The sequence below is a fragment of the Rhinolophus hipposideros genome, assembly GCF_964194185.1.
Source record: "Rhinolophus hipposideros genome assembly, chromosome: 3".
NCBI lineage: Eukaryota > Metazoa > Chordata > Mammalia > Chiroptera > Rhinolophidae > Rhinolophus > Rhinolophus hipposideros.
In genome coordinates, this window is record NC_138049.1 from 72,537,636 (window position 1) to 72,563,272 (window position 25,637).

General features: G+C 36.7%; 1 protein-coding gene across 3 annotated transcripts in view; it reads left to right on the forward strand.

Moving 5' to 3' along the window:
• The first annotated feature begins 2,024 nt into the window (after nucleotides 1-2,024).
• The window catches only part of FILIP1 (filamin A interacting protein 1), a 187,835-nt gene continuing 164,222 nt past the window's right edge, over nucleotides 2,025-25,637 (forward strand). For 2 of the 3 annotated variants that reach the window (XM_081035133.1, XM_081035132.1), the window contains exon 1: nucleotides 2,078-2,469. The gene's annotated coding sequence lies outside the window, so the exon portion shown is untranslated. Of the gene's footprint in view, nucleotides 2,470-25,637 lie in introns of all 3 variants that reach the window. The other variant, XM_081035134.1, reaches the window with a different exon arrangement.

Genomic DNA, 25,637 nt, shown 5'->3' on the forward strand with positions numbered 1-25,637 from the left:
ATACGAAGTATCCTGTATGCTATTGTTTGTCACCACATTGTTTAAAGTAAACTAATAGTAACAATGGGGAGCTAATCCAAGGATGAAAGAAAACAATGGGAGGAGGGCGGGGAATGACTAGGTTTTCATGAAAGAGAAAAAAAAACCCACTGAAAACTCTTAATTGTCTGGATAGACAGGGAAAAAATAACTATCACCCTCTCAATTGACTTATTTAGGCAAAGTGGGATATTTCCCCCCAGTTATCCTGACTTCGGTGACAAGTTGTTCAGCTTCATTTCCGATTGGAGACATCTATAAAGTGAACTCTGAGTAGGGGTGAAGTGATGCATTCCTGGAGTCCTTTTTATTATAGTGGTTTTCAACCTGGGACTGTTGCTGCATGTGGGATATATGTGTGAGGTGTGAGCATTTTTCAAACAATAATTTCTCTGGATCTTTATAATTTTTTAAAAAAGTTCTCCTGGTGATTCTGAACTATCTCATAGTCTAGTCACACACTTCCACCTCCTATCAGAACCCACCTTTTAGGAACTGTGAATAGATTGTTTCTAAAAGATCCATTAGTGTTCTAGAAGAGTCAGTTAATTTCACATAAGAAGGCTTTCATCTTAATGCAAGTCTTTTTTTTTTTTTAATCAGTGTTGGCCCAGATCCAGAAAGTCTAGGAATCTGAACAAATGCAATTTTATATGTGAACAGTAGTAAGTAAATTAAGGAGGGAAATGAATATTGTTATTGTGGTGGCTGGGATAGGAAGAATTGAGATGTTTTCTGATGTGTTGAGGTGTGGGGTCAGCTAAACTTGTAGGTGAGGGTCATTTCTTTCAAAAGGACACGTGCGCTTGCATGCGTGCACACGTACACACCTTGTGAAAATTAGTAGTCTTGCCCAGAGACATTAGGGTTATCCAGCACATAAAACACTTATGGTAAGTATTCAACACTTAAAGTATTAAATCCCTGCCTTTAAATGTTTCCTTGGTCTGACTTCAGTTTGCATGTCAAAAAGAGTTATCTTTAAACTGATAAATTAATTTCAGGGAGGGGGGGGTCACTTTATAATGGCATTGAGGAGATTTTTGTTAGGGCAATATTCTAGTATTTTAATATTGATGTATTGGTGTGTGTGTGTGTGTGTGTGTGTGTGTGTGTGTGTGTCTCCCTTCCTACTTTACCTGTGGCTAAAAGGATCTCTCTCTGTTTCCCTTACGGCTAATTTCAATAAGTAATTAGTAAGACAGTTCCAAAAACTAGTTAGTTAAACACACATTTTTTCATGAGTCTTAATCTTGCCAGGTTCCTACTATTTTATTACATAGCCTAAAGCTAATAAAATATATTGAAACATTCTTCATGTTGGAGTTGAGTGTAGACATGACTCTTCTCTGCTTCTGGAGACTAGAGGGTTAATGATGAGGCAAGGCTGTCAACAACCAGAGGTGTCTCAAGTCCTGGTTTTCCTGGAGCAGATTCCATTTCTTTGAATGAATGACCGGAGTGAGAACGCTAAGATCTTTCTTCTTCACTTTACTCCTTTCAAAAACAGTGTATTACAGACATTCCTTTACTTTCAGGACACCGTACTTTCAGGACAGCCAGGTATATAAGCTGGTCAAGTGTGATATGACTGAGGAAGGCATCTAGCTATGAATATAACACACCAATATAAAAATCTGGAAATCATCTCTAATTGTGAATTTTCCCAACGGTTGTGATACACTTTTAAAAACCTGTTTATTTAAGAACATGTATCTGAGAAAGCCTAATCGAGAACAATATTGCAGTGGTAAAATGCTTTGCTCAAGCTACTGCTGTTTGTTTTTAGATTTTAAAAACTGAGTCCCAAATTACAATCTGTATTTAAGAGCTTCAAATAATAATTACCTCTGTGCAACGAGCAGAAGTCCTTAAAAGGGACTGCTGTTTTCCCGCAGTCTTTTCCAGGGTGAGCAGAGCTGTATTCACTGATAACCCAGCTGCCGAGGAACTGAGTAAAGCCGGCTCCAAACTTCTCAGCTGTTGACAGGCTTGACTTGCTGAGAACACTGGTTAAATATAGCACGCGCAAGCCAGCTCCTCAACAAAGTCACTGCTCTGACGGTGTTGTGAAGGGAGCAGAAGACGAGAAACCTAATCTCAGAACCCAACAACACCTAGCAACAGTTGAAAAAACTTTTAAACAAAAGTCTGGGTGGGAGATACACAACAGCCTCCAATTTCTGCTGACCGGGATTTCAGGGAGAAGAAGCTGCTTTCCCCTTCTCTCCACTCGGTTTCCTGCATGACTTCAGCTATTGGCTAGTCCTGGGAAAGAAAGTGGGAAAAGCTTTTTCCTCTGTATTCTTTTGGGCTGGATAGTTTTCCAGGACTCCAGTCTCTCTTGGGCTGTGGGACAAGCCACTGGGTTCTTCAAAGGATAAGCTACCTCCATAAAGGACCTAACCTTGGTTAAACGAGCTGCCTCAGGTAAGACCAAAATAAATACCTACTTACTCGTTTAAGAGATTTCTGCTTCCACAAGAAGAGAGTTCTCTCGGATTCTGTGTTGTCTGTTTCCTTTGATTCTTACTGTTCCATTATGTGATAACACACTTAGGAATTATGATAATCATTGTGAATTATTTTTAAAGAAACATGTCTTTCTCAGAATTATACCAATTCTGTTTTAAACACATAGATTGTTATGATGTTTTAATAGGTATCAAAATATTTCTGCCAAGTTAATTCTTCGGCAGGTAACAAATAAGACAAAAGACAATTTCACAGCTCCTTTCACAGTTAGGATGGCTAACCAATGGAAGGGATGGATATTTTCCCTAGAGCAAAATAACTCATTTATTGAAACTAGCTGAGTAGCTTGTGTGGTAAATGGGAGGAAAGTCTTGCATGGTGTTTGTACTGCTATACTTTTGACTTGCTGCTATCTGCTTTTCCCTTTGCCTGATTCTCTGATTACACTGGTACACCGTGTGCTGGTTCTGACCTCGTTACATTACAGTCACCCCAAACACTTCCGACTAGGCACAAAGTATGCCTGGTAGTAAATCACTACGTTGCAGTTGTTGAATACAAACTATTCAGGGTATGGTTATTTTGTGCACTTTAAAAAAAATTAATTAATTGCCTGCATATAGATAAAACAGATTCTGATTTTTAAAACTAGCATTGAATTTATTAGAAAAAAATCATTTCTTATGTTGCATATGTGTGTGTATGAGTGTGTTTACTATAGTGTGAAGAAAATCCTGCTTTCATCGGTTACTATATTGTCTCTCCTTCTATGAATTGCCATGTACTTTTCTCAGAATTGCTTAGAGTTATCAAGTTCACGTTGAATCTGACAAAAGTTATGACTACATTGGTGATGTAGTTAGTGTTGACACCTGGTGTCTGTAGTTGGGTTGGATTTGTATAAAAAGTTTGTTCCTTGAAATCAACGTGATAATTTGAATGAGTACTCTAATCTCAGGATAATATCAAGGAAGATACAGTTGAAGATTTTAAAAGGAATTATTTGATTTTATCAACTTAAAGGAAGAATTTACCCCAAATCAGTTTTGAACAAATTGTGTGTTGACAAATAAGAATGTATCAGCCCTTTCAGTAAATATTCCTGTTTTAAGAAAAACTAATTAAAGCTTATGTATCATATGTTCTGGAAAATGAATTAGTATATACATTTCAGTATGTATTACGTGTCGTAATTCTGATTATATGATTAGCTAATTATGTATAATGAATGTATACAAGTAATAGTATAAAATGCACTCGGGTAACCTTGGATATCAGAGAATGAAACTCCTGGTGCTTTAGTGGTGATGAAATATCTTCTTGAGTTTTGAATAGTCAGAACTAAATGCTTTACATTTTTCTTGTTTTTATCTTCGGAAGGGTCACATTGTTGGCTTACATATGTATGCATAAGGCCAAATCGACCATTAGTTCTAGGCATGTAATTTCTTTTGGAGTTAGTGGAGCAGTGTGTAGATAACCGAGTGCAGCATTTGGCCCTGAGTGAAAGCTATGTTTCCTGATGAATTGAACTTTTGAGTATGAATGTCTTTATGGCTGTCAGTTTACCCTTGAGAATCAAAAATAGCTCAGGTTAGACCATGTGCTTTCCTCCAGTATATGAACAATCAAACTCTCCACAAACCATACAGATTCTGCTCTCCTGTTCACTCAAGTTCACATTTCTGTTATTTGGGAATCCTCCTTTCTCCCTTCGCCAAAAGAGTGGTTAGCTTCTATTACCATGTCTTCCATTGCACTAAGGCTATTCCCTTCACCCTCAGTCTGGATTTGTAACAGTGCTGCTCCCCTCCTACCCCTCATGCCATCCAAACCATTTTGCACATGACCATGGGGTTAATTTTCCTAAAGCATTGCTATGTTTGTCTCTCTACTCCAGTTATCTTCTGGGACTTGTAGTTGCTGCCAAACACCTAGGCTGGGTATTTTGAAAATCTTCCATCATCTGGCACGTACTTAACTTTTTCCAGTCTCAGCTCCCACTATTCAACAACAAGTGTCCATCCCTTTGCTTCAGATTATTTCATATTTTGGGCCATTCTCCAAACACATAGACAGTGCACATTTTTTTCCCTTTTTTTTTAAATTAAAGTTTATTGGGGTGACAATGGTTAGTAAAGTTACATAGGTTTCAGGTGTACAATTCTGTAATACATCATCTATATATCATATTGTGTGTTCACCACACAGACTCAGTCCACATTTCAATGTTCCACTCCTGCCCTTTTTATTCCCCATGTCTGGAACACCTTTTATCTCCTTTTCTGTAGAGACCTTGTTCAATTTTTAAAACTCAGATCAGTGTCATCTATTTTCACAATGATTTCCCAGACCATTCCTATTAGAAGTGATTCCTTCTTAGTTTAGACAGTTTGGTGCTCTGTCAGAATTAGGGTACTTTGGAACAAGGTTTGGCTCTTTAAATTCAGAACAATTTTATGAAGATGATTAGGTACAAAGCATTGTCCTAAGGATCACTTGGCTTTGGAGCTTTTCAGACCCATGCAAATTTTGGATGTTCCATTAAACTTTTGGCTCCAGATTTCTGATGATGAGTATGTAAGAAAGTATTGATAAGCATAAAAATCAAGAAAAGCAACTGTAAGTATGGTTAATAGCTTTTAACTTCAAAAAAATTCTTAAGAAAACTCTTAGTAGTTTTCCCATACACAGAAAAATTACATGTCATTGTAACTATGCTTATGTACCTGATTATAGAGATGATGTACCTCTTGAGAATAAAATAGAAAGGGGATATATAAAGTGTACATGCATTACTTGTGTATGCACCTAGACCTTTAAATACTATGACGCATATACTTTTATCATCTTTTGGTACCAAATTCTATTTATAGTTACCTTTGGTACTATTCATTTAAATTGTGGCTCCTTCCATTTGTTAGTCATCATGGATTAAAATCTGACTTTAAACATTAAAATGTTTAAACATGATGTTATGATCCTTTTTAAATTTTTCCCTAGATATTTGAAAAAGAGACATTTCTCAGTGAATGTCACTCATGAAACTTACACCTTTACTATGTAAAATAAAATATAAATCATGATTTTGAAGCAAAATTTTTCTGTGTCCACCAGAAGAAAAGCATTCTCTTTATATTTTAAGATGGCCAAGGAAATTAAAGTTATTCTTCTAAATGGATATTCAGCAAGAATCACTATGGGATTTTCCAAATGAAATTTGTGAAATGTTTAATATATTCACTCAGCAGTGGTTTCCCTGTGGTTATAATTTTTACTTATTCTTTAGAAGCAAAACTTTGTGGTAAAATACACATTCCAAACTAACGTTAATTTCCTCCCACCCCCAGAAGACCAGCATTTCTTCATAAAACAGGTACACTAAAAAATAGGATTTTACAGAGTTTATTTTATCCACATTTTCACTGATTTGTCTCATCTAACTTCTCTAAACATGTGGGTTTTAGTAAAGAAGCATCATGGGAAGTGAGAGGGCAAGCTTAGATTGAGGTCTATTTCAGCAGAAAGGTTTAAGAGAAAAAAGATTGTTAACAACTTGTTAGAAAAATAACATTAAAAGTCTGAAACATAAGTTTGTTTATACATTAATTATTTTAAAATACATAGCAATAGCATAAAATAGCATTAAATAATACTAATTAATTTATTAGTATTAATAAAATACATTTTGTTTCCTAAATCTGAGTTGAAGATTTAAGGACTTGTTTATTGATATGAAGGAGGAGGCAGGAAAGGCTAATAGCATAGGCAAGCCAGCCAGAGAGCCTGGATTCACATTTCAGCTGAATGTGATCCCGGACAGATTACTCTCGGTGCCTCAATTTCCTCGTCTAGAAAATAGTAAGAGGATAATAATACTATCTTCCTCATAGAGTTGTTTTGAAGATTAAATGAGTTAATAAAACTTACAGTTGTCTGGTAGACTTTTCAATAAATTTAACTTATTGCTTTATTGCCATACCCTAAATGTAGTTATTGTTTATTTTAATCTTTTTTGCACATAAAATTCTTAGATACAGATAGTCTGTGAACTCAAATTCGTAGATCATAGAAGATGCAGAAGAATGTATTGTTTAAACTTGGAATCCTGTTTGGGACATACTTTGCTGCTGGGTACTCTAGGCAGACATAGTTGGAGCGCCAGTCAATAATTTAGTATTGAATTTACGTTTCAAACACTCCCTTATCACTCAGCAGTCTGCTGTCTTATAGAGTCATTACTAAAAAGGCTAAGAAATCACCCACAGCATAGACTACTCTATGGTTTCTATATGCGTAGTTGGAGATAAAGTATATTTATACATTGTGCTTGGGTGTCTCTTTTATAGCTGACTACACTGGGTAATGGAAGGATATATTATTAAATTTATCAGTCTTTATTTCTTCCCTTAGATGTTTTCTTTTGTTTTACTAACGTAGTATCAGATAAAAATGAAAAGACCAAAAAAGGTCATCTCATGCCAGCTTTACCCTTACGAAATGGAAATGAATTCTTGCTCTTCGTTGCCCTTAATCCTATTCATTCTTCTTAAATATAACAATAAAGTATATTCTAAGACAAAAAAGAAAGCTTTATCTCGTAAATATGTGTGTGTATGTTATGGGGTGAATACTATTTTGTATATTTAATTTAACAAAACACTTATAAGCAGGGAATTTTCTTAGAAGCTTTAGTGCTAGTAAATCTTATGCAGGATAGTTATGATTTAGACCTCTCCGTTTTGCTTTATTTTTCTCAATTGAAAGAATGAGTTTCTAAAAGATAAGGCAAACTGAGTTTTATGATTATCATTCTTTAATGAAAACCTTCTTTTAGAAAGAAAGATAGAAGGAACGAAGGAAAGAAGGAAGGAAGAAAGGAAGGGAAAGGAAGGAAGGGAAAGGAAGAAAAGAAGAAAAGAAATGAAAGAAAGAAAATAAGAAATAATTTTTTTCTGGCTTACAAAATACGTCATAAATGTTCTAGGGCAAAAATATAGGAACCTTAGGAATATATATTAGATTATGTTCTTCTTTCTCCTTACATAGTCCTATTCTTTAGCTAATCAGAGAAGGGAAAAGGCTGCAGGCAGAATACAACTTTCCCTGTGGCAGGAGCTGAGGCAGTTTAATTTCAAAGACCATGCAGTGAACGGTGCAAGAACTTAGAATGGGGACAGTCAGACATGAGTTGAGCAGCTCTAGCTGGCTGTTAACCAGCTGATTGCAGAACTTGAGAAAGTCCCAGCAGAGAAATGAAGAAACATGATGTGAACCAGCACCACAGTCCCCAAGAGCTTTATTTAAGCCACAGCAGCCCTGAAAAGGCAAAAGAAGGGTGGCGTTGCTTTTCCTTTTTGGGAAACAGTGTCAATGTGCATAATATTGGGTGATTTATGTGTTTCTCAGGTCTATGAAAGACAGACTAGAAAGAATTTTTAAAGCTAATGCAGAATTTATCTCAAGTGATCTGACTTTAATTGAATCCTGAAGGTTCAGGGATTTTCTGGTTTTGCTTTCTTGGTTAAATACTGTCACCTCCCTCCTTTACCAACATAGAGATAAAAATTATGATTGTTGCTTCATTAGCCGAGGACCGTATATGTCTACACTTGAAAACAGTCTTTTTTCCTCTTGCAATAATTATAACTGCAATCTTCTCAAGTTATTTTGAAAAAAATAATTATCTGCTATGGATCTTTGTAACGAAAAGGTGTAAAAAAGTCATAAAATGGACACATCAGAGTTAGCCAAATGCATTCTTGAAAAAGTGATTTGCTAAAGATTTAAAGCCAGAAGACAATTTGATTGAAAACAGTAGACTGCTGACATCACCAAGATAATCAAGTTATTGCCAACTTGCCTTGTTTATCTAAAAGAGCTTTGTAAAAATAAGGTCTCTCTCTCTCTCTCTCTCTCTCTCTCTCTCTCTCTCTCTCTCTCTCTCTCTCTCTCACACACACACACACACACACACACACACACACACACACATACACACACACAGAGTAATAGGGATATGTGGACTTTATTTTTCCTTTTATCTCTTTAATATACTTGTGTCTTAAGTAACCCATCCCTGCTTCTTTGACTGAGGTACGACAGCACAACAGGAAAGGAAGAGGCATTGCTGAGTTCATAATGCTATTTCAGTGTGGCAGCCTAAGTACATGAGGAAATGACACCCCTGGCCTGTGTTTGGAGCTTTGCAGTTACTGTGACGACAACACACACTAATGGAAAACAAAGATGGTCTGCTTGACAGGGAGAGCTAGGAAGAGCCAGCTCAGATTTTTCCTAATTATTCTATAAGTCTTGAAATGTGACACTGGAGGTATGCAAGGCTCTTTGTGTTTCATTAACTGTTTAGTAAGTGACACATGCTTGAAGAGAAGCCTGGTATTTGGATGAGGGAGGGGCCTTACACATGAGCTTGATTTTCACATGCTGTCTTGATATCATCTGGTTTGGCCACCAGCAAACCAACTGCTTTGATCACAGCCTGTTGTTTCTTTGGTCCTTAATTAAGGAAGCCAGCTGCTTTGGTAGAATTCACTCCTCAGGGGCTCCTCTACTTTGGTAATGTATCTCCGCCTTCTATATTCTGTTTATTCCATAGACCACTGCCCTGCATACCATATGTTCCTACTAATGATCGAGACATCTGAATCCCAATTATTATGTAATGATATAATAATATAATGATAATAATAGCTACATATATTATCTACATAATATGTGTATTATATAGTTATATATAATTATTTAGTATATATAAATTATCATAATAGCTAGCATATAGAGATTATTCTGTGCCAGGCATTTTGCCACGCATTTTACATGAATGATTTTATTTACTTCTCATAGCAATCTTACGAGGCAATTTTTAAAATCTCTGTTTTATGGATTAGAAAGATGGGTCTTATCGATGGTAAGTAACTTGCCCAGGGGTAGATTTGAAATTTAGATCCAGGCAACTTGACCTTATTTAGCCCATATTTTCAACCACTTTCTTGTAGTGAAAGCAGTTGTTCAAGGAAGATGGCCACCTAGATGACTGTGATGTTTTAATGAAAGGTGTCAGATGTGACACTGCAGGGGGTCAGCTGCCCCCTGAAAAGATTCAGTAAGAGCAAAGAACAGAGATTCATGGCCAACTGGGGCTCTTGTCCAGGGTTCCGAAGTGGAACCAGAAGTTTCAGTGGCCAGTGGAGTTGGGCACCTCAAGAAGAGCTAGGCCTGGGGCACCGAATTGCAGAAGCCATTCTTCCCCAGTTATCGATAGAGCAATGTGGTTCCTGGTTTCTGCATTAATGAGTTGATTCCCTGGGAGAGGATGCCATGGAATATTCAAATTTATGTACCGTTAGGGCTCCTGCTTTAGCCGTATCCTTTGATACCATCAGGGTTTTGGTCTGTTGTAGCTCCTGTTGACAACTGAGAACCCCAACTTCTATTGTGACATTTGAAATGCTCTGCAGATCTCTGCCTGGGTCATAAGCATTCAGTTTGTTTAGTAGGTTCAAGAGGGAGTTATACAAAATACCTATTCCAGCCGTTGGTAGCAATATTCCTTAAAGTAGCCTTTGGTGGTATGTGTATATTGGTTGGAGGAGGCAGTGAGGAAGCAGACAGATGGTCTCATTCATGTAAGAGCTCTTATTGGCTTCCAATGACGTTGTTTAGGTATCGAGTGGTCAATCTGGCCATGTTGCTCCTTCAAAACAAACAAACAAACAAACAAACAAACAAAGGAGAGCTTGCTATAGTTTAAGGAAAATTACCTGATATTTTTCAGCCAGTGATTTGCTATTGTGGAGCAATGGCATGAGATGTTCTATTGGATATTTTACTTAATTATTTTATCTTTATTAACCAAGAGTTACCTGTAATGATGCTGTCTATTTGGTTATAATTGGAATTTTTGAGTTTCTATTTACGTGTATAACATTTAACTTTAGCAATTGTCTAAAGTAAAAGGAGAGCAGTTCTGATAAAATTTTGATGGAGCAGATAAGGCTTTTTCTTAATGCCAGTGGCAATAAATACTCCTCTTTTCCAGTGTATCAAATATCTCAGGTGGTGGTATTGAATATCCCAGGAAGGTGAATGTTTCATGTGAAGTGAACACATAACAATGAATCTCTACCCTCTGAGAAACTATGTTATGACTTGAAAATGGTATATTGTCACAAATATACTCGCATATCCCAACCCTTCCCAGTACACTTTTACACACTCATTACTGGTCAATGCACAGAGGTTATACTACTACTTACCTGACAGGCTAAACATGTTCCTGAAGCAAATGCTCCTTGCTCTGTGGTATGGACCTCTTTGATCCAAAATAAAGGTAGCTATGTATTATATTTCATCAAGCCCCTTCGTTTCATTCACATGATCACTCCTGATTTTCTTACAACAAATAAACTCAGAATTTCCCTCTGTCCTTTCCTGTCTTTATGCAAAAAGGTGTAACAGCGCAAAGAAAGGAAAGAATTAGTGTTATATCCTTTGGAGACAAAGGGCTTGACTAGTTGACTCCAGGCAGTATTTTTTCTTTTCTTATTCAATTATTTTAAATTTCTTTTGGCAACAAAACTGAAAATTTCCACATTAATCTTTTGCTAATGCTTCTTGAATATATTAATAGCTTATATTAATTTAAGGTTTTTCTAAGACATTCTGCAAGAGCTCCTAAATCTCTTAGCACCTCTGCACCTGGGCTGATTTTAAGGCAAATGGAGGCTCTGAGTCTCACATTGTTGATGACCATATGTACAGCTTTGGTCCTGGAGCCACCCGTACCCAGTGGGAAACTGAGAGGGTGGAAACCTCTAGACTCTGAGCTCACGTGGGGCTCTCAGATCATCTAGTCTTGTGGTTCTCAACAGTTCCTGTGCATCAAAATCACCTGGGATGCTTTAAAAATCCAGATGCCCAGGCTGTGCCCCAGAGGTTCTGATTCAAGTTGGCCTGAGTAGGTGCCCAAGTATTGGTCTGTTTTAGAAGGTTTCGTGTGATTTTAATGTGCACCCAGGGTTGGGAATCAGTTATCTAGTACAATCTCATCATTTTAAAGAGGAAGGTTCTAGGAAGAGGCAAGAGAAGTCACTTGGCAGAAGTTATAAAGTCCTCTGAGTCTTAAGCTATTACCTTTTCTATCACGTGATCATAATAAACAACAATGTAGCTAATATTTAATCATTGCTTTCTATGTATTAGGTACAGGCAACCCCATGAGGCAGATATTCATATACTTTACATTTTACAGGTAAGGAGGCTGAGGGAAATGTCCACGACCCTCAGCAAGCAGGTGGCAGATCTGAGATTTGAGTCCAGGCAATTGGACTCTCAATTTGTGCTTAACCCCATTTGCTGTTCTGGAGCCAATTCTGAGAATATAAGGTGTTGAATGGCAGCTGCTTCCCTGTTTCAGTGTCGGTCTTGTGGCAGCTGGCCATTGAGCTCTGGGTTCCCTCTAACTGGGTTATCAGCTTGCCTAGAGATCCTTGCCTTCTCTATTTTCTGAATAAGTGGGCCAATTGGAGGCAATTCATTCTCTTAGAGACTGTTACAAGGTGCTTCATTTCCCCCAGTGCCTTTGTTTCCTATGTCCTGTCTGTCCTTTCCCTTCTAGACCAATATAATATTTTCTACCTTATTTTGGGGCGCATATTATTTATACCTTTCCAAGGAAATTCTAACTACAAACTCTACTCTCCTGTTCAGATCCTTGACTTTTCTTTTAGTTCTGTGAATTTGGCTGGTTTCACTGTTTTCCCTGGGATTTCCCTGTCGGGACTTTCGTACCAACCCCTAACTTCTCATGATATTAGCAACAACAGGAAAAAACAACTTTGCTTTTCCTATAGTAGCAGGTGCATTGGAAACAAGCTGCCCTGTCCTATGGAACTGACTGGCCAGTGAGGTCAATGTACTCTGAAGACCTTTTAAAGTCTATATTTTTACGTCGCATTATGGAATTAATTTCCTGATTAATCCTGTAAGTCTCAAATTCTACAGAGCAGGCTTTTTCAGACCTAGAGGAAAATATATGCATTGTCTGGTTCAATGAACTTTACCAAGATGAAAATCACCAATGGCAAATAATGTAGCACATATTTTTCTAATAGAAACTAAACAAAAAGTGAGAGATTATTATAATTATTCTGTAGTAAATATGTATGGGTAAATTAAAATAATTAACATGATAAATAGATTCAGGAATTATTTGGGACTATTTTTAAAATCACGTTGCATAAAATAAGTGCTCAATAAATGTTTGTTAAATTGAATCCATTAAACGTCCTGCGAATGAGAAAGTAAACATTGACCAGTTTCCACTAATTTGACTGAAAAAAACAACAAACGCACACACACACACATATAACATAAACATGAGACTAACAATCAGTGACCATGGGTGATTATATCTCTGCTTTCACTATTCTTTAAACCTTTAATGGTCACATATTGCTTTTATAACAATACGAATTAAAAATCAACACACATTTTAAATGTTCATTGGAGTATCAGAGAATAACCAATGTATTAAAAAGTGAATGGAAGCTGGACTCTATAGCTATGATTGGCATGATATATACATATTTCCAATAGCAGACTAGAACTCTTGCTTGAAATATAGTAGTATAAAACAACTATTGACACAAGTCTAATTATAAAATATTCACCCCTCCTCTTTTCACTCATGAGCCCCAAAACTCATTAAAAAAAACACATCCAGGCTCTTACTGTAGTTTATTAGCTGGAAATGTTCTTGTCCTGAGAAATCTATTTTGGAGTTAGGATTGCTCCACTCCCCCTACAAGTGGTAAAGCAACAGCTGCCATTTAATTAATGTTTCTGCTGACAGCTACAGCTGATGGATACCATTGAAGTTCCCTATCAGCATCTATACCACCCACATTACCCCAAAGGGAAATATTGATGATAGTTGCTCGATTTTGCCTTATTTCACTTTCTTTCCTGCATCACATCCTTCAAATTCCAATGATGCTGTTATTTACATCACTATTCACATCTTCCAGGGAATAAAGTCTCAGGGGAACACATGTGTTCCTGGTGATGTATTGTGATGGAATCTCACCAAAAAGAACACGTGAAATATTGAGCTCAAATAAAAGAGAGGACAAGGGGGAAAACCAGATGAAAGGGACTTGTGGTTTCTCAGAAACTGGAGAGTTTTGAGAAAGAAGTCCTTTTTTGAGAAATGAAGTTCTTTTGAGAGAGACAGATTAGAGAAAAAAACAGAGCTCTAGTTTTTCCATGTAGTGTGAAAGTATGGTTAAAATCCTACAATTTGATTTATATATTGATTACTATTTCATTTTCTGTTCTCCGACACTTTCGTAGAAGTTGAACTTCAATTACTATTGTGTGAGAACTTAAAAGGATTTGGGTTGTGTGAGAGTAACTGCTTATAGAGTGAGATCTGCTCAGTCTGTTCATCTTGAAGAACATGTCCTGGGCTCAGTCAGGTAGGGCCCATTCATTCATGTAGCTGGGAGAAGAACTAGACTGTTGCTGAACTGGGAGCAGGTAGAACACAGGATCAAAATGGTATGGCATTAGACGACAAAGAGTGGTCCAAGTTAGTGGCTGGCATTTGAGAGTCCATCGTGAGGTTCTGGGGAGTCTTGCCAGGCAAATGGAGTATGGCTGTGTTTTGAGACAGATGAGGAAAAAGCGTTTGGGCAAGCCTGTCAACAGGGTGAGGGAGGAGAGCAGGGAGGTAGGATTCAGAGACAGGATAGTTCTGGAGGAGGAGCAGTCCTAGAGACTCTGGGTGAGATGCCCAAATTGTAGTGCATTGTCAGAACAACTAAGTTGCTACTAAATTAGAGAGTACTGGGCTAGAGCTCTTCGCGTCCCTCCTGCTTCACCTTTAGAATGTGGCATTCGCCCATTCATTTGATATTTATTGAGATTCATATGTGTCAGGCATTGAGCTAGGAACTGGGATACAATGGTGAATATTACATTATCTCTGCTCTCTAACAGAGGCTACAGGTAAAAACAATGGCAATTTCAATGCCATGTAACTAGTGAGGAAATGGTATTGTAGGAGGACTCACTTGGTTTTAAGTCATCCGTGATTGATTCACAGATCATAGATGGGATGAAGTGACTCTTGCTGTGGGAAAGGGGGACTGTAGAAACTGAAACTGAGATAGAGCCTGACAAACAAAGTCTAAGGGAATGTAGCAGAAATGAATGTGATTGAAACATTCGAATATCTGAGTTGTTACAACAAGTCCAAATAGCTTTAAAAATGGTAGGGAACTTGTAAGTTGCACTCTTTCCACTTACATGAAATTTTAATGTTTTTAAAAATAATGTGATGAAGAGAATGCACTATATACATATAATTTTCATTCATACTTAAATCAGTAGTGGCTATAAGGAGCCAGCCAAATATGCATCTTGTGGGCTAGAAAATTCCTGACTCTCACCACTACCCACACTCTTAGTAGTCTTCCAAACAGTGACCGTTCTTAATATGTCTAAAAGAGGGTGATAGATACTTTCTATAAAATTATTTGCTTTAGGATTTTTACAAGTTTGTGCACTTTAAAAAATACTTATATACGAGAACGTGTTCAACACTTCAACTGCCTAACTGCTGCTGGAGCAAGAAACCTGTGCAAATAGCCAGGAAATTTTTGAAGTATAAGTTGGGAGCATTGCCTGACCACATATTAAAAGAAATTTTGAAACCACACTCATTGAAACACTTTGATAGTGGTGTCAGAGTCAGTTCATATCAGATGAGGAGATCAAGGAAAAATAGTAGAAAGTCCAGAAAAATAAACACATATTAGAATTTAGTGTTAGAAAGAAGAGATGTTTCAAATCAGAAGAGAAAATATAGATTTTTCAATTAATGGGGTTGAAATAACTGGAAAAAAATGAAATTAAATTTCTACATAACACCTTACACTGAAATACATACTACATGCACCAGAAATTTAAGTGTGAACAAAATGAAAGTGAAGTATTTGCAAAAATATATATACGGTATGTGTGAAAAAACTTCGCAAGCAAGACAAAAAAGCAGTAAAACAAAAGATTAAAATATTTGACTCCATAAAATATTAACTTCATAAAAACTGAATGAAACTTTTACACAGAAAAAAAATTTTCATGAACAAAGTTAAAATGCAAACAACAATCTGGACAGAGATATTTGTAACAAAAACAATCAAGGACAGCTATCCTTAATATAAAGAGATCTTTCAAATTTATAAAGCAAAAATGAGAACAACAGAAAAATGGACAAATGATGTAAATAATTTGTAATAAGCAAATGAAAAACTATTTAACCTCACTGATAATTAAAAATTCAAATTAAAAGAAGAGAGTATTATTTCAACCGACATATTGACAAGGACTCAGAAGAACTCAATACCCAGTATGGTAAAGGTGTGAGGAAACACACACTATATTCTGCCGGTGGGAAAATCAACTAGGACAAGCTTCCTGAAAAGCAATTCGACAGTATGTGGTAAAAATCTTCATAATCAGAGAAAAAATAAGTCCACTTCCATTTTGAAAAATAGAAAAGTCAAAACACTCGTGGTGCTTTTGAGAATGCATTGTTTTCTCTTCCTCCTATTGTCCTCAAATATTGTCCATTGACTTTTAAAAGTTTGGCAGACCGAGTGGCTCTAATTAAGAAAAGAAAAAGTTCACATGCTTCTTCCTCAGTAGCTTGATAGGATTTCCTAGGAGGGATCTTGCTTGATTAGAATTGTTGAAATAAGGCTGCGTAGTCTATTCTGCCTAATCATTGAAATGCCAAATATGTCTTAATGGCAATGTATTTCCTGAGTAACGTTATTATCAAAACATAATTTCATAACCAAAATGGATATACAGAGGGTCCCCAAAAAAGTGTACACGTTTTAAGAAAGGAAAAGTCTGTATTAGAATCATGCTGATGGTAACCACTTTGCGAACCTCTTGTGATTGCAGAAGTCAAACGTGACTTCTTGTATTCATCTTTTGTTATTGGTAAATATTGATAATTTTCATACAATTTTTTCCTTTTTTAAAATGTGTATACATTTTTTTTGGCACCCCTTGTATTTACGACTGGATCATGAGGTTGGGAGACCACAGGGAAGGTGGATTAAATTGGTCACTGGCGCAAGGAATTCCTTGCATTTGATCACTACTTCATACAACTGCTCAGGATCATTAGTCTTTTAGGATTAAACTAATTCAGGAAAGGGGAACTAAAGTTCAGAGTTTGGGCAATATGTTACGTTTATGAATTACTATGAAAGAAAATTGTTTAAACATAGCAATTTTAGATACTGATGGATGCTAAGAGATGATTGACTCCAACCCTTTTTAATGAGAGATGAGGAAACTGAAACCTAGGAAGGTTGACTTTCTCAAGGTAATATAGCTTACTAATCCAGACATATGAATTCACAGACAAGCCAAAGCGTTGTGCTGCATAGCTCCCTAAAATCCAGAACATTACCTGTCTTGGGTTATTTCCCAAGATACCTGTTGTATAAGAGCTCATGATTTCTCTTTCATCATGCCTTTGGCACTTCCAGATGTTGGGATTTTCAGAACACCAGCAGCTCACTACTCATCAATTCTGTCTCTTATTCCAGGGGATGGAGGGAGACTACTTATAGAATAGTGTGTAGTGTGCATGTGTCTTATGAGGGATCTTGTGAGGGGGGTGGTATATGGTGTGTATGATGCCCAGGAGCTTCTCACTGGTCTGAGAGCAGGGACATTTTGTGAATGGGTAGGGAGCAGTGATGTGAGTGAAATATCATCCAAGACCTTGTGCATTAACATTCTTGTACTTTCTTTGGGGAAGCCCCCCTTTGGAAGAAGACACTCTTGAAACGTTACCCAGAGTGAAGGTAGGCACTAAGCATTTTAAACCAAGCTGGCCTTCTAGACCTTGGTCCCACAAAGAATGTGCTGAGATGAGTAGCGGTGCTTTATCACTTTGGTTGTTCTTCCAAGTGTTTTTTTTTTTTCATACACTGGGCACAAGCAAATGAGATCCCTTTACTTTTTTCATACCCACACAAAAAAGAGGGGTGAGCCCAAACATTATATATAATTCTGTTAATTAGAATGTAAGTATGAATAATAGCAACAACTGTGTTTTATTTCCAACTTCTATTTGGTGACTGCTAGGCTGAGTAATTTAACTAACAATGTGTTATTTAACAAGGTCATCACATTGTCCATTTGTATAGCTCTCAGTTCTTTTTTTTAACACTTTATTTATTTTGACATTTAATATTATTTTATATTAATTTCAGGTGTATAGCATAATGGTTAGACACTTATATAATTTAACAAGTGATCCCCTTGACTAGTCTAGTACCCACCTGGCACTATGCATAGTTATTGCTATGTTATTGACTATATTCTCTATGGTTTACTTTACATCCCCATGACCATTTTGTAACTATCAATTTGTACTTCATAATCCCTTCACCTTTTTTACTTATTCCCAATCCCCATCTCATCTGGCAGCTATCAAAATGTTCTCTGTATCTATGAGTTTGTTTTTGTTTTGTTTGTGTATTTTGTTCTTTAGAGTCCACTTAAAGTGAAATCACATTGCATCTGTCTTTCTCTGTCTGACATACTGCAATCAGCACTCCAGATCCATCCATGCCACCACAGATGTCAAGAATCCATTCCCATACATGACCAAGCAATATTCCATTATATACATGTACCACCTACTCTTTATTTATTCATCCATCAACGGACACCCAGGCTGCCTCCACATCTTGGTCTTTGTAAATAATACTGCAATGAACATATGAGTCCACACGTCCCCTTGAATTAGCATTTTGGGTTTCTTTGGATAAATACCCAGAAGTGGGATTACTGGGTCTTTCTTTGTCTCTCGGTATAGCCTTTTTTCTAAAGTCTATTTTGTCTGGGATAAGTATTGCTAACTCAGCTTTTTTGTTTCATTTTATTTCCATTTTCATGGATTATCTTTTTCCTGTCTGTTTATTTTTCATTCTGTGTGTGCCTTTCAATCTGAAGTGAGTCTCCCAGAAGGGCATATGTAAGGATCTTGTTTTCTTATCCATTTAGCTAACTTATGCCTTTTGATTGGACCATTTAATCCATTTACATTGAAAGTAATTGTTGATAGATATGTAACTATTGATTGTCATTTTATTATTCATATTTTTGATCTTTTTCTTTTTTCTTTTCTTTTTTTTCATCTTAAAGAAGTTCCTCTAAAATTCCTTGTAATACTGGTTTAGTGGTGATGAACTCCTTTAGTTTTTTCTTGTCTGGGAAGCACTTTACTTGTCTTTTGATTCTAAATAATAGCCCTGTTGAGTAGAGTAATCTTAGTTGTAGGTCCTTTCTTTTTATCACATTGAATATTTCCTCCTGGCCTGCAAAGCTTCTGTTGGGAAATCAGTTGACAGACTTATGGGTGCTCCCTTGCAGTTAACTAACTGCTTTTCTCTTGCTGCTTTTAAGATTCTCTCTTTGTCTTTACACTTTGGCATTTTAATTATGACGTTTCTTGGTGTGGGCCTGTTTGGGTTCACCTTGTTTGGGACTCTCTGTGCTTTCTGGGCTTGTGTATCTATTTCCATCACCAAGTTAGGGAGGTTTTCATTCATTATTTCTTTAAATAGGTTTTCAATTTCTTGCTCTCTCTTTTCCTTCTGGTACCCCATAATGTGAATGTTGGTATGCTTGATGTTGTTCCAGAGACCCCTTAAACTAGCCTCATTTTTTTTTTTTTGGACTTTTTTTCCTTTTTGTTGTTGTGATTCAGTGTTTTTTGCTACCTTGTCTTCTAAATCACTGATTTGATCCTTTGCTTCATCTAATCTACTGTTGATTCTCTTTAATGTATTCATTTCAGTTATTGTATTCTTTATTTCTGACTGGTTCTTTTTTATGTTTTGTATCTCCATTTTTATGTTTTTTATCTCTTTGCTGAAGTTCTCCTTGAGATCATTGAGCATCCTTATAACCAGTGTTTGAAACTCTGTGTCTGGTAGATCACTTGTCTCCATTTTGTTTACTTCTTTTTCTGGAGTTTTGTTCTGTTCTTTTATTTGGGATATGTTAGTTGTCTCCTCATTTTGGCTTCATCCCTGTGTTTGTTTTTATGTATTAGGTAGGACTGCTATGCTTTCTGGTCTTAGTAGAATGGCCTTATGTAGTAGGTATCCCGTGGGACCCAATGGTGCAGTCTCCCTGATCACCAGAGCCAGGTGCTCCAGGTATGTCCCTTTTGTGGGTTGTGTGTGCCCGCTCATTGTAGTTGAGCCATGGGGTGCTGTTTGCACATCAGTGGAAGTGATTGACTTGCAAGCTGATTGATTGTGAGGACTCACCATGACTACAGTGGAGGAGCTGTGGTGCAGGGGCTGACACTACAGAGCAGGATTCGCTTTAGCAGGGCTTCAGTGCCTGCCCAGTCGGCCCTTTGGGTATGTCATCCTTGGAGGCTGCTGGGTGATGCTCAGGCTTTATCCAAAGCTGGCCAAAGGGCATGCCAGTCCTGGGACCTCCTGGGAGGGAACCCATTACAGGCCAAATTTAGCCACAGCTTGTACCCTGCCTGAAGCCACCTGGTATGAGCCACAAAACAGTCCACAGATCGCTGCCACTTTCACTGGACTTGGAGGTGCCTTAAAAGACCAAGCCATGAACCGAGGCCAGCTGCCACTAGTGTGGGCTTAGCCAGAGGTATGGGACACACAGAAGCCAGGTACTGCTTCTTTGGGTTTTGTGAACCTCTGAGAAATTTTATGAAAATCCAAAAACGAGGTAAGATAGGGTGTATGGAAAAGCCACTGGAAATGGCTTGGGTGTGTCTGAAAGTCGGGTGGGGTAGGAGTCTCAGGGAATCACTAGGGTGGGGCAGATGAAAAGTGATTGTTTGATGGAGACTCAGATATGGTGTCTGCCCGTGTCTGCATGCAGGGAGGGGGAGGGCTCCACAAAACACGATGACTTCCTCCAACTCCTCCATCTGGGAGAAAGATGCGCCTCCAGCTTTTGCACTGAAGCCAGACAATTCATTTCCTCCCTAAATAGCCCTGGTGATTTCTAGTGTTTGAGCTGCTGCTCCTGCTCTGGAGCTCAGAATGAGTGAGTCCACCAGCAAGTAAGTCCTTACACGGGCTCTTTAAGAGGAGTGCACCTAGGACTGCAGTTGCCCTCTAGCTCACTCAGCCACAGTCTTGGCTGGTTTTCATAGCCAGAAGTTATGGGGACTTCTCTTCCTGTTACTGGAACCCTAGGCTAGAGAGCCTGGTGTAAGCTGGGAGGCCTTGCTCCTCCAGGGAGGGGAGGCCTCGGCAGCCAAGATATCCCTCCCAATTTTTAATGATCACATGCGGTTGTAGGATCAGTGTGTTCCATTTCTCTGATCCTCTTTTCTATCTCGAGGTGGCCTTTTCTGGATGTTTCTAGTTATAGGGCTTCAGTTCAGCTAGACTTCAAGCAATTCTCAATGGTGGTTGTTCTGTAGTTTAGTTGTAATTGACGTGGTCTGAGAGGAGGTAAGCACAGCATTTATCTACTCCACCATCTTGACTGGAAATTACTAGCTCTCTGTTTTACAAACAGCCAAGCCAATATATTCTCATGTCCTTACATAGTCACAGTGTGATTGCAGATATTCTGCTTTCCCTTCTTCTCTTACTACTGTGTTTTCCTGAAAATAAGACCAGGTCTTATATTAAGTTGTGCTCCAAAAGGCACATTAGGGCTTATGTTCAAGGGATGTCATCCTGGAAAATCATGCTAGGGTTTATTTTCTGGTTAGGTCTTATTTTGGGGGAAACGCAGTATCTGGGTTCAGGACTCGATATATGTAAATTTTGTCCCCTCCTTCACATATGGAGGCTTTTTCCATCAGTCTTTCTAATTAACTTTCCATGCTTTCCTGGGCTTACTTCTTTCTAATTTATTCTTTTCAGAAACCTCTTTCTGTTATTTCTTCTCCTTCAGCCATCCTTCAACATTAATGTACATGAAAGCTACACAAATCAAGATGCTTTTATTACTGTTGCAGAGAAAGTTGTTATTCACAAGGGATAATTTGTTATCAATAATATACCAAATATATATACCAAATATATCAAAGAATATTCAACTTCAAGATTTATTATTAATTTCCAATCTAGGCTGTTAACCCCAATTATTCTCTGAGAAATAGTGACCTGGGAGGAAGGACCTGCCATTTCTTCGAGATTGTTGTAAAACAGAACAGAATTTGAAATACAAATGACCAATCAGTGTGGGGTTCAAATCAGATGCTTGGGAATAGGAAGATGGTCTGACTTACTCTCTTCTCAGTCTTTAATATTTGTTTTTCTATTCTGGAATTTAGTGCCTTAAGGGGGAATAGTGTCTACTAAGAGATTGGAAGAATTTAGTGTGAGTACAATGATTGTAAATGGTGTTTAATATACTAAGAAAAGGTCAAAATCTTGGCCACATAAAATCCTCAGCTAAATTCCAGAAATTTTTCATAAGTGCTTTATTTAAAAGGAGAGTTATAAAATGTGGATTTAAGATATGCATGTGGAATGGATTGGACATATTTTCTAAAATATTCTTGAAATGAGTCTATATAATGATGGTATGTAATTATTTTCTATTACCCAACTTAGTTCTCTTACTAATAGTGGTTCATTTATTTAATTATTTCACTCCAAACTGAAGGTTTTATGTAATCTCCTATGCTGTTTATGATTTGGATCTAACTACAGAAGCAATTGTCTATGTATTTTCTACTTACAGCCCAATTAAACTGAATGACAAATTATGAATAATGACACCAATATGACCTGATCTATAAACTGTCTTGTGAATATGACAATCATTAATGCATTAATGTTAATTTTAATAAAACTATTGTAGTTACTGGCTATAGAAAGAAAATAAATGACAGAATAATAATAACCATAGTTACTTTTATTGTTTCCAACATATCAGAAACTATGCTAAATGCTTTATATGCATGGTATAACAATTGTTATTATTATTATTTTATAGACATAATCATGCTATTTTTGAAATTTTCCTTAAGACATGGTATGTCTACTTGTCATCTAAAATTTGGGTTTATTTGAAACTCAGATATTTAGGTTTTAGAAAACAAGTTGCAAGCTCATAAAATAAGTTTTTACTTTATGTTTTTTTTAATAGTTGATAGTTTTGATGAGTATAAAGAATTCACTATGAAATAAAAAATAATTTACCCACACGTATAATATCAAAGTCAAAAAAAGTAAGCCATGTTCAAAGACATTTTAACTTGTTAAAACTCAGAAAATATTTTTTATTATTTTAATAATATATTAATATTATATATTGTTTGTACTATATGTGATGTATAACAATGTTGTTTTATTAACATGTGCTGGGTTGTCCTTTGTAGGGAATAGTGAGTTGATGGATGATTCCCCTCCACCATAAATACAAGGAGTGTAAGCTGATTTCAGAGAAGAGTTGTATTAGCTCTGAGCCATCCATTGTTTTATACCATGTTTTCCTTGTGATTAGTTCATGTTATAAAATAAAATTTTTCTTGTGGAAAGCTAACCACTCTTAGTGACATCAAACCTTCACCCACTTCTCGAGAAATACTTGCATTGACTAGCCCAGACCATGTGTGATTTATAATTCATATAACATTGATTTATACTTAAGATACATTTTTATGGGAAATTTTAAATTATACTCATTTAAAAAGAGATCAATTAAACTTTTGTCTGATATTATCTTCTTTAAATAACTAATGAATGTAATATTCTCACGGAAGGAGGAAGCCCTGTGCCTTCTCTGGGGAAATTAATGAACAGCTCACCCATGACTCCCATGTCAGCTGAAGACCTCCTGAGGACACACTGCCTGGAAGAAAAAAGAACTCACATCTCAGTGTGACCCACAAGTTATAGGGGAGAAATCCTACTTTCTGTCTCTTTGTTTACATACACTAACTATTCTTTTTTTTCTTTAATTTTTATTGGGGAATATTGGGGAACAATGTGTTTTTCAGGACCCATTAGCTCTATGTCAAGTCGTTTTCAATCTAGTTGTGGAGGGTGCAGCTCAGCTCTAGGTCAAGTCATTCTTTTCAATCTAGTTGTGGAAGGTGCAGCTCACTGGCCCATATGGGAATCGAACCAGCAACCTTGGTGTTATGAGCACTGTGTTCTAACCACTGAGCAAACTGGCTGCCCTACATTGATTATTCTGGAAGGTATGAGATCGTTGGGTTTGACATATGACTGGTTACCATATAATAACCATTTGGGTAGTAGGAGGTGGCATTAATACAGCATGGGTGTTTAATTGAAGACATTTAATGAATCACAGCTACATGAGTGCAGCAGTTTGTTGTAGTGAAAACTGGAAACAAACATTCATTACAAAAAATATCTACGATTCCATTGGAAAATTTAGAAGACTATATTCCAAAATATTAACAATGGTTATCTCTTTAGAAAGTTAAATGTATGATTTTATTTTATTATTATTATTTTTAAACATATTTATTTTAAGTGTGTTTTTCCAGGAAATATTAATGCCCGAAAATGTCCCTTTTGATACCAGAATTATAACTTGATTGACACAAGAAGACTGTAATCTAAACTTGGATTTCCATATGACTTCATCCTTTGTAAACTTAACATCATTTTTTACCTTAATCCAGCCTGTTTCGCTGCATGAATTGTTATGGGAAGTCTCACCACTGACTTCCCTTGTGGTCTAGCTCAGGGTTTCGCAACCTTAACACAATTGACATTTTGTGCTGGATAATTCTTTGTTGTGCGGGCCTGTCTTGTGCACTGTAGGATATTTATCCTTATGTACCAGTGTCCTCTACCCATGAGATACCAGTAGTACCTCCCACTCCAAGCTGTGACAACGCAAAATGTCTTTAGACATTGTCAAATACACTCTGAGGGGGGAAATTGCCCCTGCCTGAGAATCCTAGTGCAGCTCATTTCTTTTGCTGGTCTGAACTCTATTGGTATTCAAATACTACTCAGGAAACATAAATAGAATAGTTTAGGCAATTTCTTTTCTTTCAGTTGACTTCCATCTTCCTTTAAATATATTCAAAATATTCTAACAATTCTAATAACAACATTCTAACAATGTTATTTTCTTTAAATAGTAAACGTGCCTAATTCTAGCTTATGTTTCCAGTGGGCCCTTGAGACTTGAGACTTGCTTGACTTAAGGTGACATTTTTTAGTTATTTTCACTTGGATTTTGCTTTTATTATTCTTTTATTTGACACATATTTTAATGACCTAAATTGTTATTCTGTTATAAATAGGCACGTTGGGTTTAGCAAAGCAAATTCAGAAATAATACTCCACAGTGATCTTCTATAAAGTTAAAAAAGCAATGCATGATCTTCTCAAGTTTTGTCAGTTTGAAAGCAGGTAGGCCTGATTTTGTATCCAAACTCTACTGACTCAAAAGGCCAACGCTCTACTGTGCCCACAATCGTCCCCCTAGAATATAGACCTTAATTAAAATGGTAGGAAAATATTGAAATAGGGGATTACAAAAGAAAGGTAAAAATATGGCTAAGACACTTTGGGATTTGGAAATGTGCTGTTTCTTTCAAAACTATGGGGCTCAAGATGGGGTTTTTGGAAGTAAGATTTATGACATACTTTATATTATGTCTCTGTGACCAACATATGTATTGTGGAGATAATTTGATGCTTTTAGTTCTTTAAATATTTCTTTTTAATAAATCCATTCAGTCCATTAACCATAGTTAATGTTTTCCCACTGGTTTATACGTGTCATAGCTGAAGACTAATGGGGAAGGAGAAAGAAAAATTAGTACATTCATGAATTATTTTCTATTCTCAATTTAGACAAGTTAATTTTCCTTAAATTATCAGGTTCTATCTTAATCATAGGCCATTTGTGGTTATCAAGAAATAAATGTTTATATGTTTGGTCTTCACAGTTTTACGTTTCATAGTAAAAGGCAAATTCAATTCGTCCTTTAACACCCTATCACAAAACAGTCAATGTGGGAATCAAAATTCTAAAAAACAGATAATTCTTAAATT